Source organism: Triticum dicoccoides, chromosome 2A (genome assembly GCF_002162155.2).
Source record: "Triticum dicoccoides isolate Atlit2015 ecotype Zavitan chromosome 2A, WEW_v2.0, whole genome shotgun sequence".
Classification (NCBI taxonomy): Eukaryota; Viridiplantae; Streptophyta; class Magnoliopsida; order Poales; family Poaceae; genus Triticum; species Triticum dicoccoides.
Genome location: NC_041382.1, coordinates 72,711,244 through 72,731,040, shown reverse-complemented (window position 1 = coordinate 72,731,040; position 19,797 = coordinate 72,711,244). Strand labels below are relative to the sequence as shown.

Here is a 19,797-nt window from a genome sequence, read left to right as displayed (position 1 = left end):
ATGCTTGGTATGTGTGGGATCCGAAAATCTAGTTGTTTATCCTTGGTAGCCTCTCTTATGGGGAAATGTAGTCTAGTGCTTCCATGAGCCATAGTAGTCCGCTACAGCCCGGTTCACCGGAGTCCTGCTAGCCCAACACTACTGCTCAGAATACTTGACTGGCCGGCATGTGTTTCACTTCGTTCCTGTGTCTGTCCCTTCGGGGAAATGTCACGCGGTGACATCCGAAGTCCTGCCTAGCCTGCTACAGCCCGGGTTCCCGGAGTCCTGTTAGCCAGTGCTACAGCCCGGATTCACACGCTGCTGACCGACATGCTCGATGTGATTCGTGTATGCCTGTTCCCATAGGTTAGTGCCGCTTTGGGTTCACGACTAGACATGTCGGCCCGGGTTCTCTGTCATATGGATGCTAGCGACACTATCATATATGTGAGCCAAAAGGCGCAAACGGTCCCGGGCCATGATAAGGCGACACCCGTGGGAATACCGTGCGTGAGGCCGCAAAGTGTTATGAGGTGTTACCGGCTAGATCAATGTGACTTGGAATCGGGGTCCTGACAGTTTTGGTATCAGAGCATGACTGCCTGTAGGATTACCAGGCCAAACCGGCCGAAGTTGTGTCTAGAAATGCTTTAGTTATGTAGGGGAATTGATTGTGGAAGGGAACGTAAGGCTCTTTTTACTCCTTTACCTTATGGCCTTCTGATCTGAGTCATCCTCTTCTCTTCTACGGGGTTTAAGAACTAGGCCTTCTAATCTATCTATCAGGATGACGTGTTACTAATCCATAGACTTATAGGATTGATGGATTCAATTCTTAGTTCAGTTCCTACTATTTCTGTGTGTTGACAGTTGATCTCGGAACCTTGATATTGTGTTGTTGAGTGGTTATGCCACCATTTTGCAGGATGTCTCAAATCTTTTGAGAATTTACAGCCGTTATGCTGGCCGAGTCATCCTAGGTTTCTAGATAATCTGATGCATTTGCAATCCTTTCTTTCCGTTCCCGATGTCCTTTATGGTCAGAATAAGCACACTAACTGGTGCGTTGAGGTAATTTATTGTCTCGACATATATGTTGGAGCTATTATTATGACCGTAGGTGTTTTAGGGAGTCACCTAGTAATCTAGCAATGCTTTGTATCCCCAGTGTGATGATTCTGGCCACCATTCTCGAAAGCATTCCGCGATGCCATTTAGTAGTAGGTATTCTACTCCTGGGTTCTTGACCCAAGATCCACTCTACTTACCTCGTGTTGATAGTGTTGCTCGTACCTTTAGGATATTAGTAATCTTTGTGATAGTCTTCGAGGTCCGTGGTATATCATTCTTCCAAATACCATGAATCATCCTTGGCAGAAATTTGTTTGAATCAAAAGATCACAACCAGAGTGCTCTTAATGAGTTCTCCATTCTACATTGTGAATCTGCGAGTTCTACCTTTCTGCATGGGTTATCCGGGAGAAATGTTGAGCTTGATCAACATACTAACCTATGTATCCACAACTCAGAAAGATATATGTTCCCTTGAGTTGTCCCTCTTCATTTGTATTCCAACCATCATCTATCAATTGATAGTCAAGAGTAATTGTGCATCCGTGTTATCGATGCTTATTATTCTTGTGGTACGTCAAGCCATTCTAGTTCAGAGTGACTAGGAGAAACAAACTTCAGTACCTCATCCATTTCTAGGATTGGGTCAAAGCAGTTGTATTCCACAGATCAAATGCAATCAAGCTTTGATTCTGTTCTACCCTGAAGTATTACCCACTTTTATGTCAGGAACGTCATGAGAATTGCACCTTCTCTTATGAATTTTTGATGCAGCGATACTCTCACCATCATCATTCATTCCTCGGTCCCGTGTTGCCATAACTGGAATGCCGACAAGTGAACTGTGATGTGTGAAATCGGTACTCCTAGCAACCTTGTTGCTTGGTAGTTAATGGACAATATTCTCATTCTTAGCGTGTTGGTTATTGAATCATCATTCTAAGATTGATCGTGCTACCTAGTCCATTTTCCTGGTGCACTCTTCGATCAAGAGTTGGGACTGTGTCTATCCTTGCTTAGTTGATCATATCGTCTTGCCCTGAAAAGCAAGATTGTTCTCGAGCTTAGTAACATATCGGTGGTTCGTGATTTTCTGAAGATCTTCTCGAAAGTATTACCTGGTTGTCACCTGACCGGATGTTGAGTTCGTGATTAAATGGGTTTTCTTATAAATCACCCCTTCTCCAAGAATCTATGTTGGATATCCCTGAGCTAGTTTGTTGAGCTAAACAACAACTTGGAGAGTTGGAAGATAAAGCCTGTCTGACTTAGTTCATGTTAAGGGATATCTTTTTTGTGTGTGTGTGTGTGATGAAGAAAGATGATATCTCCATTGATTGGTCCTCGTGATCAGTTGTTGGATCTATTGCCTTGTCAAAACCTTGACTTGAGTATGGGCTATCGTCAAGTCAAATCAGAACGAACGATGTTCGTAATGTTGTCTTACTCGTGGTTGATCCCTCGAGCATACACCATTACATCTTTGGTCTGACCAATGCTATCACCGTGTTCACATGATGGTGGAAGTTCAGTGATATGGAAATTCCGATGAGTTGTTCTTGAGTCCATCAGCAGCATTTTGTCTCCTCCATGATTCGTGTTGAACATCTAGCTAGCATTGGAAACTTGTGTAAGCATTTTTTTCATGCCTCGTTCATGAAGTATCTGTCTGGATGAAAGAAGTGACTTCCTATGGTTCACGTGCAATCGATGCAAGTTGCTGTTGGGGAACGTAGTAATTTCAAAAAAATTCCTACGCACACGCAAGATCATGGTGATGCATAGCAACGAGAGGAGAGAGTGTGATCTACATACCTAGTAGATCGACAACGGAAGCGTTTGGTTGATGTAGTCGTACGTCTTCACGGCCCGACCGATCAAGCACCGAAACTATGGCACCTCCGAGTTTTAGCACACGTTCAGCTCGATGACGATCCCCGGACTCTAATCCAGCAAAGTGTCGGGGAAGAGTTCCGTCAGCACGACGGCGTGGTGACGATCTTGATGTACTACTGCAGCAGGGCTTTGCCTAAACTCCACTACAATATTATCGAGGACTATGGTGGAAGGGGGCACCGCACACGGCTAAGATTATGATCACGTGGATCAACTTGTGTTTCTCTGGGGTGCCCCTGCCTCCGTATATAAAGGACTAAAGGGGGGAGGCCAGCCGGCCATGAGGGGCGCGCCAGGAGGAGTCCTACTCCCTCCAGGAGTAGGACTTCTCCCCCAATCCTAGTTGGAATAGGATTCATGAGGTGGAAAAGAGAGAGAGAGAAGGAGGAGCGCGCCGGCCCCCTCTCTCCTTGTCCTATTCGGACTAGGGGGGAGGGGCGCGTGGCCCAAGCCCTAGATGCCTCTCCTCTTCATCCACTATGGCCCATTAAGGCCCATATAGCTCCCGGGGGGGGGGGGTTCCGGTAACCTCCCAGTACTCCGGTAAAATTCCGATTTCACCCGGAACACTTCCGATATCCAAACATAGGCTTCCAATATATCAATCTTTATGTCTCGACCATTTTGAGACTCCTCGTCATGTCCGTAATCACATCCGGGACTCTGAAAAAACTTCGGTACATCAAAATGCATAAACTCATAATATAACTGTCATCGTAACCTTAAGCGTGCGGACCCTACGGGTTCGAGAACAATGTAGACATGACCGATACATGTCTCCGGTCAATAACCAATAGCGGAACCTGGATGCTCATATTGGCTCCTACATATTCTACCAAGATCTTTATCGGTCAGACCGCATAACAACATATGTTGTTCCCTTTGTCATCGGTATGTTACTTGCCTGAGATTCGATCGTCGGTATTCCAATACCTAGTTCAATCTCATTACCGACAAGTCTCTTTACTCGTTCTGTAATACATCATCCTGCAACTAACTCATTAGTTGCAATGCTTGCAAGGCTTAAGTGATGTGCATTACCGAGAGGGCCTAGAGATACCTCTCCGACAATCGGAGTGACAAATCCTAATCTCGAAATACGCCAACCCAACATGTACCTTTGGATACACCTGTAGAGCTCCTTTATAATCACCCAGTTACGTTGTGACATTTGGTAGCACACAAAGTGTTCCTCCGGCAAACGGGAGTTGCATAATCTCATAGTCATAGGAACATGTATAAGTCATGAAGAAAGCAATAGCAACATACTAAACGATCGGGTGCTAAGCTAATGGAATGGGTCATGTCAATCAGATCATTCACTTAATGATGTGATCTCGTTAATCAAATAATAACTCATTGTTCATGGTTAGGAAACATAACCATCTTTGATTAACGAGCTAGTCAAGTAGAGGCATACTAGTGACACTATGTTTGTCTATGTATTCACACATGTATTATGTTTCCGGTTAATACAATTCTAGCATGAATAATAAACATTTATCATGATATAAGGAAATAAATAATTATTGCCTCAAGGGCATATTTCCTTCAGTTGCCGCCGTGAATTCGAGAAAGTTTATTTTGCCTCCTCTGGAATCATCCCAAGTTAGTCATGCAGAGGTAGTGTGCCGACCGCGATCACATCGACTTTGGAACCGTTTCCCACGCGCATCGTCACCTCGTCCTTAGCCAATCTTCGCTTAATCCGTAGTCCCTGTTTCGAGTTGCAAATATTAGCAACAGAACCAGTATCAAATACCCAGGTGCTACTGCGAGCATTAGTAAGGTACACATCAATAACATGTATATCACATATACCTTTGTTCACCTTGCCATCCTTCTTATCCGCCAAATACTTGGGGCAGTTCCGCTTCCAGTGACCAGTCTGCTTGCAATAGAAGCACTCAGTTTCAGGCTTAGGTCCAGGTTTGGGTTTCTTCTCTTGAGCAGCAACTTGCTTGCCGTTCTTTTTGAAGTTTCCCTTCTTCTTCCCTTTGCCCTTTTTCTTGAAACTAGTGGTCTTGTTGACCATCAACACTTGATGCTCCTTCTTGATTTCTACCTCCGCAGCTTTTAGCATTGCGAAGAGCTCGGGAATAGTCTTATTCATCCCTTGCATATTATAGTTCAACATGAAGCTCTTGTAGCTTGGTGGCAGTGATTGGAGAATTCTGTCAATGACGCAATCATCTGGAAGATTAACTCCCAGTTGAATCAAGTGATTATTATTCCCAGACATTTTGAGTATATGCTCACTGACAGAACTGTTCTCCTCCATCTTGCAGCTATAGAACTTATTGGAGACTTCATATCTCTCAATCCGGGCATTTGCTTGAAATATTAACTTCAACTCCTGGAACATCTCATATGCTCCATGAAGTTCAAAACGTCGTTGAAGTCCCGATTCTAAGCCGTAAAGCATGGCACACTGAACTATCGAGAAGTCATCAGCTTTGCTCTGCCAGACGTTCACAACATCCGGCGTTGCTCCTGCAGCAGGCCTGGCACCCAGCGGTGCTTCCAGGACGTAATTCTTCTGTGCAGCAATGAGGATAATCCTCAAGTTACGAACCCAGTCCGTGTAATTGCTACCATCATCTTTCAACTTTGCTTTCTCAAGGAACACATTAAACTTCAACGGAACAACAGCACGAGCCATCTATCGACAAACAAGCATAAACAAGCAAGATACTTATCAGGTACTAAGTTTTATGATAAATTTAAGTTCAGTTAATTTACTTAAAGAACTCCCACTTAGATAGACATCCCTCTAATCCTCTAAGTGATTACGTGATCCAAATCAACTAAACCATGTCCGATCATCACGTGAGATGGAGTAGTTTCATTGGTGAACATTACTATGTTGATCATATCTACTATATGATTCACGCTCGACCTTTCGGTCTCCGTGTTCCGAGGCCATATCTGTATATGCTTGGCTCGTCAAGTTTAACCTGAGTATTCCGCGTGTGCAACTGTTTTGCACCCGTTGTATTTGAACGTAGAGCCTATCACACCCGATCATCACGTGGTGTCTCAGCATGAAGAACTTTCGCAACGGTGCATACTCAGGGAGAACACTTCTTGATAATTTAGTGAGAGATCATCTTATAATGCTACCATCAATCAAAGCAAGATAAGATGCATAAAAGATAAACATCACATGCAATCAATAAAAGTGATATGATATGGCCATCATCATCTAGTGCTTGTGATCTCCATCTCCGAAGCACCGTCGTGATCACCATCGTCACCGGCGTGACACCTTGATCTCTATTGTAGCATCATTGTCGTCTCGCCAAGCTTGTGCTTCCACGACTATCGCTACCGCTTAGTGATAAAGTAAAGCATTACATAGCGATTGCATTGCATACAATAAAGCGACAACCATATGGCTCCTGCCAGTTGCCGATAACTCGGTTACAAAACATGATCATCTCATACAATAAAAATCAGCATCATGTCTTGACCATATCACATCACAACATGCCCTGCAAAAACAAGTTAGACGTCCTCTACTTTGTTGTTGCAAGTTTTATGTGGCTGCTACGGGCTTAAGCAAGAACCAATCTTACCTATGCATCAAAACCATAACGATAGTTTGTCAAGTTGGTGCTGTTTTAACATTCGCAAGGACCAGGCGTAGCCACACTCGATTCAACTAAAGTTGGAGAAACTGTCACCCGCAAGCCACCTATGTGCAAAGCACGTCGGGAGAACCGGTCTCGCGTAAGCGTACGCGTAATGTCGGTCCGGGCCGCTTCATCCAACAATACCGCCGAACCAAAGTATGACATGCTGGTAAGCAGTATGACTTATATCGCCCACAACTCACTTGTGTTCTACTCGTGCATATAACATCAACATATAAAACCTGGCTCGGATGCCACTGTTGGGGAACGTAGTAATTTCAAAAATTTCCCTACGCACATGCAAGATCATGGTGATGCATAGCAACGAGAGGGGAGAGTGTGATCTACATACCTAGTAGATCGACAACGGAAGCGTTTGGTTGATGTAGTCGTACGTCTTCACGGCTCGACCGATCAAGCACCGAAACTACGGCACCTCCGAGTTTTAGCACGTGTTCAGCTCGATGACGATCCCCGGACTCTGATCCAGCAAAGTGTCGGGGAAGAGTTCCGTCAGCACAACGGCGTGGTGACGATCTTGATGTACTACTGCAGCAGGGCTTCGCCTAAACTCCGCTACAATATTATCGAGGACTATGGTGGAAGGGGGCACCGCACACGGCTAAGATTATGATCACGTGGATCAACTTGTGTTTCTCTGGGGTGCCCCTGCCTCCGTATATAAAGGACTAAAGGGGGGAGGCCGGCCGACCATGAGGGGCGCGCCAGGAGGAGTCCTACTCCCTCCGGGAGTAGGACTTCTCCCCCAATCCTAGTTGGAATAGGATTCATGAGGTGTAAAAGAGAGAGAGAGAAGGAGGAGGGCGCCGGCCGCCTCTCTCCTTGTCCTATTCGGACTAGGGGGGAGGGGCGCGCGGCCCAAGCCCTGGCTGCCTCTCCTCTTCTTCCACTATGGCCCATTAAGGCCCATATAGCTCCCGGGGGGGGGGGGTTCCGGTAACCTCCCGGTACTCCGGTAAAATCCCGATTTCACCCGGTACACTTCCGATATCCAAACATAGGCTTCCAATATATCAATCTTTATTTCTCGACCATTTCGAGACTCCTCGACATGTCCGTAATCACATCCGGGACTCCGAACAAACTTTGGTACATCAAAATGCATAAACTCATAATATAACTGTCATCGTAACCTTAAGCGTGCGGACCCTACGGGTTCGAGAACAATGTAGACATGACCGAGACATGTCTCCGGTCAATAACCAATAGCGGAACCTGGATGCTCATATTGGCTCCTACATATTCTACGAAGATCTTTATCGGTCAGACCGCATAACAACATACGTTGTTCCCTTTGTCATCGGTATGTTACTTGCCCGAGATTCGATCGTCGGTATTCCAATACCTAGTTCAATCTCGTTATCGTCAAGTCTCTTTACTCGTTCTGTAATACATCATCCCGCAACTAACTCGTTAGTTGCAATGCTTGCAAGGCTTAAGTGATGTGCATTACCGAGAGGGCCCAGAGATACCTCTCCGACAATCGGAGTGACAAATCCTAATCTCGAAATACGCCAACCCAACATGTACCTTTGGAGACACCTGTAAAGCTCCTTTATAATCACCCAGTTACGTTGTGACGTTTGGTAGCACACAAAGTGTTCCTCCGGCAAACGGGAGTTGCATAATCTCATAGTCATAGGAACATGTATAAGTCATGAAGAAAGCAATAGCAACATACTAAACGATCGGGTGCTAAGCTAATGAAATGGGTCATGTCAATCAGATCATTCACTTAATGATGTGATCCCGTTAATCAAATAATAACTCATTGTTCATGGTTAGGAAACATAACCATCTTTGATTAACGAGATAGTCAAGTAGAGGCATACTAGTGACACTATGTTTGTCTATGTATTCACACATGTATTATGTTTCCGGTTAATACAATTCTAGCATGAATAATAAACATTTATCATGATATAAGGAAATAAATAATTATTGCCTCTAGGGCATATTTCCTTCAGTTGCCGCCGTGAATTCGAGAAAGTTTATTTTGCCTCCTCTGGAATCATCCCAAGTTAGTCATGCACGTGCTAACTGCCCTATGGTTTGATAGGTTGGCCGCCTCCATTCTATATGTGTTCCTAGCACACCAAGCCACTGATTGACTTGCTCAAGGATAAGAAGTTCATCGATAAGTGCACAAGGACTTCGATATCCTCGATGATGGTTCCCAACCTGAACTCGGTAGTGTTTTATTATAAGACTACTGTGTGGTCATGCTTGTCTGGGACAGCGTGTTCACATGTTGTAGCAAAACCTGCTCATGTTTTGGAGCTTGCTATCGTAGTTCATTCCCTGAGAATCTTGCAACGTCATCTCGTCAATTTGTGTTGCAACCCTTCTTTCCAGGCATGTTGTCTGAAATATCATGTTATCAACCAGATCTGAATCTCAGGCAGATATGATGGTTGGAACATTTCCAACATTAGCATTTTGTTTCCAGCTTGCATGGCCATTGTGCCAGTTTCCCATGGGCTGCCATTCTCAATTGCCGAAGAAGGATCATCTTCAGAAGTGTACTTACCATGAGTCCCATCCATTTCCGGTGATAAGCAAAAATCATTCGTTGTGTTGTCTTCAACAAGGTAGTCCACATCACCCATTCGAGCCCGGGTATGCCATTCCTTTGAACTCTGCCAAATGTCTGTTGGTGATTTGTCTTAGGCTGGTGTAGAGAGTTTCATTGATCTCTGTATCAAAAGTAATTCTTTTTGCCACTTAAGGTGATAGATCTACGAGTCACCTTCCCCAAGGTGCCCCGTTGTGGAATCATGGCAGTTAACTCCTCGCTACGTCGTGATCGAGCGTGGATTTGTTGCCTACTTAGTGGACCTTCGTCATCTGTTACACCCCATCCCCCCGAATGTATGTTTCGTGTCTCAGCTCAAGAGAAGTTTTATATCTCACCCTAAGAGTTGATCTTGAGTTGCCCGATCTTCGAGAAGATCGATTCTGGTAGAGTTCCTGTCTGTCGTCATCGTGTTGGATGAAGATCTTGAAAGGAAGGACGCCAAGATCGATCTGAAGCAATGGATCATGAAGATCATGTTAGTTTGTACCCCCTCTGTCTTCGTACCTCCCGTCTTGAATCTCGGGACAAGATTCTTGTTTAGTGGGGGTGAGTTGTCACAGCCCTAGAATTGTTTGGAGATAGTTGCATCAGTGAGCATCATGCATCCTGTTAATTTCAAGAAACTTGAAATGAGGAAAGTGAAAGCCTCAGAAATCAATTTAAAAGAAGGGCAAGAACCCTTTAAATTGCATTCATTGTTTCCAAAATGCCTTCATAAATGTTTGTTAATTTTTGGCAAGGCTTTGAGACGAAACCAAAAATAGGGAACATTTTTGTGGAATATTTTGGGCACTGAATTTAAATCACTATCCTATTTGAATTTGGAAATATACCCAAATATATATATGATATATCTCCAAATACCTCTGATATATTTTATGTGCATTTGGAAAAGTCCATTTTGCAACATGAAATTATTAGAGGATAATTGACACTGTTTTTGAAACTGTTTTGAATTTTAAAAGCAGTGGCAAAGATAAAATAAAAACAAACAGAACAAAAAAACAGAAACAGAGAGAGAGAGTTACCTGGACTTACCTCGGCCCACCTACCTGTTGCCGGCCTAGCTTCACCGGCCCAACCCACCACCGCAGCCCCCTCTGTCGTCTTCCTCCCCGTGCCAGTAGACAGGGCGCGTGCTCGTCGCGCGCGCGCCAGCTCCTGCTTCCACCGCGACGCCCCGGCTCTTCTGAACGTGCCACGGAGACGCCCTTGACCCCCTGCGTCTCTCCCCTCTTGCTCTGGACCCCCTCCCCTCCTCTGCTCTCTCTCACGCGCACGGCCGAGCGAGACCGTCGCCACCGCTTTCCGTCACCGCGTCCACCGTGTTCCCCGAGCCGCCCCGAGCTATCCTCGAGCTCCGCCACCTCGTTCCCTACCTCCTCACTGAGCCAAGCTACCGGAAGGGCCCCGAAGCGCCACCCCCGCCGCTTTTCCCCTCCTCGGCCGCCGGAGATTCGCCTCGCCGCCCCGCTCAGCTCCGGCCTTCCCCGAGCCCACTTCGACGCCTACTGCAACCGCCATGAGCTGCTCCTCCTTCTCTCCCTCCCTGTTTTCTCGGTTGCACGCCATAGTCGCCGTTTCGCCGACGACCGAACTCCGCTGCCGCCTGCGCTCGCCGCCACCGACGCTCCGATGACCATTTGGTCCCGGGCGCGTGTCCACCGAGCTCGCTGCACCGCATAGAGCATCTCTAGTGCTTTGCCTCGCCCGTTTACACAGCGCAGCCGTGCTCCCGCGCACATCCGAACGCCGGCCGCCGCGGCCGAGCTCCTCGTCATCGTCTTCGGCCGCCCCAACCCCTGCAATCACCATCGTTGGACGCGCCGCATCGCGGCCGTTCCAATGAGACCAGCCCCGCTTGCTCCCGTCGCCGGAGTTGGCCGGGCGGGCAACGTCGCCTCGTCCTGGTTACGTCGGCGATTAGCCGCCGGTGATAGCCACTGTTTGGGGATTAAACACCCCGCTAACTAAGCCTCTAAGCCACTGACAGCCGGGCCCCACCGCCTAACTAACCGGCTAACTAAAATAGATTAAGGTTAAGCTAATTGCAGTGGCCCCACGTGCAGTTTTGACTATGCTGACGTGTCCGTTGACCGGGCCCCACCTGTCTGTGACCCTAGGCAGCACTGGGTCACTGACCAGTGGGTCCCACTGGTCAGGTTTGACCTGGACTGCGTCTGTTGACCAAATGACGTCAGCATGATGCAAGGCTGATGCAGTAAATGCTTTTCTGTATTTTTAAATAAATCTAAATGATTTATTTAATTCCAGAAAATAGCCAAAACTTCTAAAATTCATAGAAAATTATCTATAACTCAGAATGAAATAAATTATATATGAAAAATTATCAGAAAAATTCAAGGAATCCGTTTATGGCATTTGCATGCATGTTTGAACAACCTAGGGTTGCTGTACAGGGCAATTTGCATAATTGACATTTAAATAAGCACATATGGAGTTTGAATTTGAACCCTTGGTTCAAACCAACTTCATTTAATATGATTGCTAGTTGCATTAGGCCAATCAACAGCATATTGCCATGTCACATTCATGCATCATATTGTTGCATTGCATTTATTGTGTCCTTCTCTATTTGCCGCTAACCGTCCCCTCTCAGACGACGATGTTTCCGACGACGTGATCGATGACACCGATGAAGAACTATATTATCTTCAGAAGTGTCAGGCAAGCAAAACCCCCTTGTTCATTCCGATACAATCCTACTCTCTCGCTCCTGCTCTCTTTTACCGCATTAGGACAACAACGATTCAACTGTTACATGCTGCGGTAGTTGAACCCTTTTCCTCTGCATGACCTGTCATTGCCACAGTAAATAGATGAAACCCACTAGCATGAGTAGTTGTTGTTTGAGCCCTGATGTGCCTACTCATTCATGCTTGTTTGTCATGCCTGCTATTGCATAGAGTTGTGTCAGGTCTGATTCATCGGGGATGAATCGGAGGTGTGTGAACATGTCCTACTGTGTGTGAGCTAAGTGTGTGAACACGATTTGGTAAAGGTAGCAGTGAGAGGCCATGTAGGAGTACATGGTGGGTTGTCTCATTGAAACCATCCTCAAGAACTGAGTTTTGTGTCTGTGATCCATGAACATCTACTACCACTCATTGGGATCCTTAATTGACCCTCTCGGCTTCTTAATCACCCTAGTACTCTGTCCAGGAGTTGCAACTAGTTTCTGGTGTTTGTAGGTTATGTGTTGGCGGCCGTGCGTAGTGCTGACCCTAGGGGTGGGCTATGATGCGGTAGATACACCATGGCACGGTGTACCGGGCGCCCGTTTGGTGTCTCGGGAACCCTGTTCACATCGTTCAGGGCCGTATGTGGAAACCTCGGCCGGACTCCCTGCGGATGGAACCTGGATAGGCAATAAACCTGGACTAGAGACTTGAGTGTTTAGGTAGGCCGTGGCCGACACCCTCGCCAGGCTTCCGCTTGAAGGTTGCCGAGATACATGACGTGTATATGGTGATAAGTGGTGGGAGCGTGTGTGAAGAAGTACACCCATGTAGGGTTATCATTATCTATTCGAATAGCCGGATTCCTCGGATATGGAAACTTGGACCCCTTGCATAGTTCATAGACAAGTGAAAGTGGATACTCTAAAACTCGCAAGATAAGCGTGAGTGCTATGGATGGCCTTCTCGTAGGGAGACGGGAGCGGATCCGTAGTGGTGTATTGATATGGTGAATATGTGGACTCGTGTGCGCCACCTCAAAAGAGTTGCTTGCAGTCGTAGTTTAGGTTAGCTACTGAGTCAAAGCTGGCTTGCTGCAGTTAAACCCCACCATCCCTTTGTTGATGCCGATGCATATGTAGCTAGTTCTGATGTAAGTCTTGCTGAGTACTTTTGTACTCACGTTTGCTTAATTTATGTTTTGCAGAGAGACTTCAGTCTCGCTAGTAGTTCCGCGTGGGCTTCGACGTTTAGCTTGATACCTCAGCTACGATCTTGTGTCCTCGGCAGGATCTGGTAGATAGTCAGGCTTCTTAGCCTTTTTCATTTGTAGATGTCTGTACTCAGACATGTTAAGCTTCCGCGTGTGCTTTGATTTGTATGCTATGATTGTTGGGTCATGAGACCCATGTTTGTAATATCTCGCTCCTCGGAGCCTAATGAATAAATGTTTGAGTCGTAGAGTTATGTTGTGATGCTATGTTGTATTTACACATATCGAGCATATTGTGTGTATGATTGAAATGCTTGGTATGTGTGGGATCCGACAATCTAGTTGTTTATCCTTGGCAGCTCTCTTATGGGGAAATGTAGTCTAGTGCTTCCATGAGCCATAGTAGTCCGCTACAGCCCGGTTCACCGGAGTCCTGCTAGCCCAGCACTACTGCTCAGAACACTTGACTGGCCGACATGTGTTTCACTTCGTTCCTGTGTCTGTCCCTTCGGGGAAATGTCACGCGGTGACATCCGAAGTCCTGCCTAGCCTGCTACAGCCCGGGTTCCCGGAGTCCTGTTAGCCAGTGCTACAGCCCGGATTCACACGCTGCTGACCGACATGCTCGATGTGATTCATGTATGCCTGTTCCCATAGGTTAGTGCCGCTTTGGGTTCACGACTAGCCATGTCGGCCCGGGTTCTCTGTCATATGGATGCTAGCGACACTATCATATATGTGAGCCAAAAGGCGCAAACGGTCCCAGGCCATGATAAGGCGTCACCCGTGGGAATACCGTGCGTGAGGCCGCAAAGTGTTATGAGGTGTTACCGGCTAGATCGATGTGACTTGGAATCGGGGTCCTAACATTGGATATCTGATGCTGATGAGATGAAAGCCACAAGTGGATATGTCTTCACACTTGGTGGCGGTGCTGTTTCCTGGATGTCTTGCAAGCAGACGATCTTAACAAGATCGACTATGGAAGCGGAACTCAAAGCATTGGACACATCATGTGTCGAAGCAGAATGCTTCGAGAGCTTTTGATGGATTTGTCGGTGGTTGATAAACCAGTCCCCGCTGTCCTTATGAACTGTGACAATCAAACAGTGATTGCCAAGGCTAAGAGTTCAAAGGACAACTTGAAATCCACAAAGCACATAAGAAGAAGATTAAAATCTGTCAGAAAATCAAGAAACTCCGGAGTAATAGGGTTGGATTATATCCAGACGGCTAAGAATCTGGCAGACCCTTTTACAAAAGGGTATCACGGATTGTGATAGAAAATGCATCGAGGGAGATGGGTATGAGACCCACGTAAGTTGCCATGTGGGTAACCCAACCTATGTGATCGGAGATCCCGTGAATTAGGACCCAGGACAACAATCCAGCGGTCAACTGAGGAGAGTATCCTTAATTAATCCACTCCGTTGGAGATGCAATAATACTCTCAATTCTATAAGGCTGGCTGACTTTTGTCTTAATGTGTTCCAAAGCTTATGTAAGCAAGATGCTAACCTACAGAGCATTCTTTGAAGGAACACACACCTATGTGAGCCCGACTGCTGGTCACAGTCTATGAGATTGGGTGATATCTAGGAAGCTCATGAGAAGGTACGGAGTATGACTAAGAAGCTCCACCCGTGGGGTTTAGCCTTCGGCAGCCACATATCAGCTGACAATGGGCGAAACTTCTACACGCCAAACTGACAATTCAAGGCATAGTCCATTGTTCAGTTTGTGAAGAAGTCTAATCCCATTGCTTTAGGTGGAAGTTCAATTTAACAGTCTCCACTAAAAATTCTGGTATATCAAACATTGTTTGGAACAGTTGACAAACTTATGTGCCTCGAGATCTGGTGGGGGTTGTTGGATTATGGATGGGCTTAGGCTCATATAAGACAATAATCCCTGGTTAATCTCTAAGGCCCATGCATGTGTACGACAAGTGGTGGGAAGTGTGGGAAGTTTAGTACCATACTGCTACAGTAAGAAGAGTGAGACCTCTTTATAAGGGTTGCTCCATCACTTGCTATTGGGAGCTTGGGAGTAGGAGCGGCACACGCGCGCTCCTCCTTTTCCGCCGCTCGCCTCGTCACGAAGCGCGCGCGCGCCACGGGTTGCGGGAATGAGCCGAGCCGAAGCTTATTTTTTCCGGTCAAGAATGGTTAATTGATCTTGTATTAATTAACGAGTCGCTTACGAAAGTGCCACTGTCCGAGACGTTGGACCGTGGGCTGTTCGCAGACTCGGTCATGGGCCTGAGCCCAGGCCCATCTACTCAAAGGCCTATATAAGAAGGCGTTGGCTAGTGGAGTGAACCCTAACTCAGTTCACTCACTCCCTATCGTACAACCCTAGCCGTCATCTACTGTTCCTCTCACTGAGCTGTCTCCAGCGATCCCATCCCGACGACCGCGTGCACGGTTGGTCGGGAGAGCAGGTGCCTCCGGAACCCTGTCGTTCAAGATCCTGCCCGGGAGAACGGCAATAAGGTTTTTGGGGAGCGTCTCGACGCGGCTGCTCCCGATCCGTCCCCGTCTTCGTCCGCCTTTGCTTTCACTACTTCCTCTACATCGACTCCATGGCTGACGACGAAATCGCCAAGAAGAAGGCATTGGCTGATGCCGAGGCTGCTGCTGCCGCCGCCATGTTGGCCTGGCCAACCGGAGGGTATGAGTCGTTCATCCCCTATTTGCTCGTTCGTGTGCTAGCCGTATATATGATGTTCATAGATGGTTCGATTCTATGTACTGTATGTGCTCACATGCTTAAATATCGGTATGAGATGCATACCGTATTTGCCATGTTTACTGTCTACTCGTCAATTAGATTAATCGAGAAAGTGCTAATATTTCCAACAATACCTATTCTAACATGGCTTCTATGCTTCATTTCAGAACTTCCCCGCATCATCTCATCCTCTTGTTGGGCACTTGAGTGTGACACTCAGAAGACTGGGGGCCTCCTTGGAAAGCTACCTATTTCAGCCATTGTTGCTTGTGATGTTAAGGTCCATACATTGTGTAAAGTTATTGACCCTAAGGCAGAATTTGATCCTCTCTTGGTTCTTTCAATGATCTATAATGCTGCCAAACAATCTCTTGGTGTATCTGTTAGTAACAGAAACTTTTGGATTCAGATTCAAAGGCCTTATTCCCCTGAGGCTGTTGATTTGGCACTTCAGCGCTGGTCTGGTATTTCAGATCCCATAAGAGTAGAAGCAGTTCTTATTCCATGTGTGTTGGATGATGAACCTAAGATGGTAAGCCTTAATATATGAGAGAATGAACATTACATGGGTGATATAGCATCGAAGCTCTCTGCAACTGATTCATCTCATGTCCTTGTCTCAAGGTCAGTACAGAGTCTGTGATTGGTGAAGTCTTGATTTCTGAACCTTTACAGCAAATTGGTTGTGCTGACAGTTTAAAGCATTTTTCTTACTGCAGAACAGTTGACAAAGCATCTTCTGAGATGAGGTTTTTTTTCCCAGCTCCGGATGTACAATTTGTTTCTGATTTATCAAAACAATTGGTGGATGATCGTGGAGATCGCAATATGAACTGCGTAATAAATAAGCGAGCTTCCTACATTTCTGGCCAAACAATTTATGGAGATGCAGTTTTGGCAAATGTTGGATACACAAGGAGAGATACAGAACTTCAAACTGATCATGTCAATCTATGTACCTATTACAGGTACAAGCTTGTTGACGATTTCACTTGTATGCTATGTGTTTGCAGCAAAACTGCAATCTTCTATGAATAAGTGATACACCAGCTAACGATCTATAGGGAATCGTAATCTAGCTGTAGATGCCGGTCATTCATCAATTTCTCTCCATTGTGTTCTAGTTATCTTCGATTTTGAGACTGTTTTTCTCTGTCTTGTAGGAACTACTCTTTCTCGCCATATTTTATATTTTGTTTATGTAACATGCTTTTGGATCCTCAGGATTCTTCTGCGAAAATTACCTGATGGAATTTACAAGATCTCCAAGGACTCGATTCTTGTGGCAGAGCTTCCGTGTGTTTATACTCGTACCAGTTGGAAAGGCCCCTCTCCACGAGATCTCCTTTGTTCTTTCTGTCGCCTCCAGAGGCTATCAGAACCCCATTTCGCTGCCAATGGGGTAAGTGCATCCTGTAATGTCTTAGGAACAGCTGTGGGCTCTGAAGAGATGGGGTCACCAAAAGCAACCGCTGGAGATCAGTGCGCAAATGATGGAAGGATTGCCAAGGAAAACCCAGACATGTTCAAGTGCTCTGTCAAAATATATTCAAAGAAGAGGGAGCTTTTACTAGAGTATTCCACAGATTATAGCTGGAGCAAGGAAACTGGTCCTATTCAGAATTCTGCGTTGAAGGTCTTGATTTGGTTCAATCGTTATTTTAAGCAGCTGAACACGCCTGTGGAGAAGCTCTATCTTCCTAAGAGCACTGATGGCCTCACGATATATCCAAATATATTTTTACAAGAATTTGCAATGTGCTTATCTGTCTATGGCAAGACAAGTGGTGGTCATTCAAGAACATGCAGCGCAGTTGGATACTTTTCTATGGATACATCATATCAGCAGCTTGAAAGCAGTGCATTTTTTAACAGACGTTGATGGTCAAGATTCTGGTGTTTTTCCGTCCCATAGATCGTTGGCTTGCATAAGCTACAGTGTTCACCTGTTTATGAAGGACAGCAGAACGAGATATCTCCTAGAAGTCAATAATGAGTTTGAGTTTGAGATAGGGGCTGGAGCTGTTAGGAATCAGCTTGAATCATGTGCAACTCAACTCTCAGTTAATCAAAGTGCATGCTTTGTAGATCAACTGTCTGATAGGGATTTGAGCCTCGCTGCAGCTAGTGAGTTGTCACTGGACCTTTCCAAGATATCTAGAGGTGAGCTACCTATATCAATAGCTCAATCTGACAGTTATCTATGATTGTTGGAATTGGGATTCAACATCCTTCCTACATTTGAACATCTTTGCAGACAGCTGCGTCTTGGAGTTCTCCGTAAAGGTGTTGCAAGTAACTGAACCTTTAGAAGATAGAATGGAGAAGGCCTTGTTCAATCCTGCTTTATCTAAACAGAGAGTTGAATTTGCTGTTCGGCACATCAACCAGCTGCATGCTACAACATTGGTGAATATTACTTTCATCCTAGTTCCTTATTTACAAGTATTGGCTTGTCACTATTAAAGCTGAATTTTTCAGGTTGATTTTGGTTGTGGATCTGGTAGTCTTCTCGATTCACTGTTAGAGCATCCAACAACCCTTGAAAAAATTGTTGGTGTTGATATTTCTCGAAAGGGTCTTACGAGAGCGGGAAAGGTTCAAAGTCATGCTCAAATAGTTGTTTACTCTTTGAACCATTTTTTTCCTTTTCAATGATTTATATTTGGTTGCGAGATCTTATGGGTTTCACCTCTAGCCTACCCCAACTTGTTTGGGACTAAAGGCTTTGTTGTTGTTGTTTGTAATGATTTATATTTGGATTTGTTTCACCTCTATCTGACATTGCAGAGCCTTCATCAGAAGCTTAGCAAGAAACTCTTGTTACAAACTAGTGTTCCAACAGCTGTGCTCTATCATGGATCAGTAACAGATTTTGATTCTCGCTTATATGGGTTTGATATTGGCAGCTGTCTTGAGGTAGCCGAGTACTCCTTTTGAACTGTTTGTATCTTCTTGTTTGGTTTTGTTATATGTATGTAAAACGTTAGGCTTGGTTTTGTTCTAGAATTGATCTGGGCATATGGGCTGTTAGTTCCTGGTGTGGATTTGATGTAGAATTACTGTAGGAGTGAACGCGGGAGTTAGTTCCTTTATGTGAAAGACAACATACCTGAAGGACGTTTGCAATCAGTAACCTATGCTACATAAAATGTACCCGGAAATGCTTGTACATTTCTTGTATGTTGGTTTTGTTTAGGGACTTTTTTTGACTAACCGAAGTAAACTGCAGGTGATTGAGCATGTGGAGGAGGACCAAGCAAGTTTATTCGGCAACGTTGTATTGAGCTCATTCTGTCCGGCGGTGCTCATTGTCTCAACACCCAACTACGAATACAACCCTATCCTCCAGAGGTCAGCTTTGCCAAACAAGGAAGAGGAGCAGGAGAAAAACGCTGGACCTTGCAAGTTCCGCAACCATGACCACAAGTTCGAGTGGACGAGGTCCCAGTTCCAGCGCTGGGCTATTGGCCTCGCTGCAAGCCACAACTACACTGTGGAGTTCAGTGGCGTTGGCGGCTCGAGCGACGAACCTGGCTATGCTTCCCAGATTGCTGTTTTCAGAAGAATGGCGAGAGATCAAGGTGAATCTTCCCCGAACGAGGATGAAGTTCTCTGGGAATGGCCTAACGCATCTATACCGTCTCACTGAGTTTGGGCGGATACCTGACTCACCGGCCGTCTCCTACCCGAGATGATGAGACTGGTTCTTAGTTCTTACTAACTTGTCAGTTTGATACTCCACCCAGAGTGTGTTGCTGGATATCTACCGCGTTGAACTAAATAGTTGCAGTAGCTGCTCCGAACCTATCCCTTGCGATGGCTCTAATCCCTGTAGAAAACTGAATATTCTGTAGTGGGCAAAATGACTACTCCCTCCATCTCATAATATAAGAACGTTTCACGTTTTTTTTTAGAAAAGGAAGATGACCCCCGGCCTCTGCATCTGGACGATGCATACGGCCACTT

The 19,797-nt window shown here is 45.7% G+C and overlaps 1 pseudogene; it reads left to right on the top strand.

Annotated features, from left to right (window-relative positions):
* Positions 1 to 19,480, top strand: part of LOC119358991 — a 51,647-nt pseudogene extending 32,167 nt beyond the window's left edge.
* Positions 19,481 to 19,797: the final 317 nt, after the last annotated feature.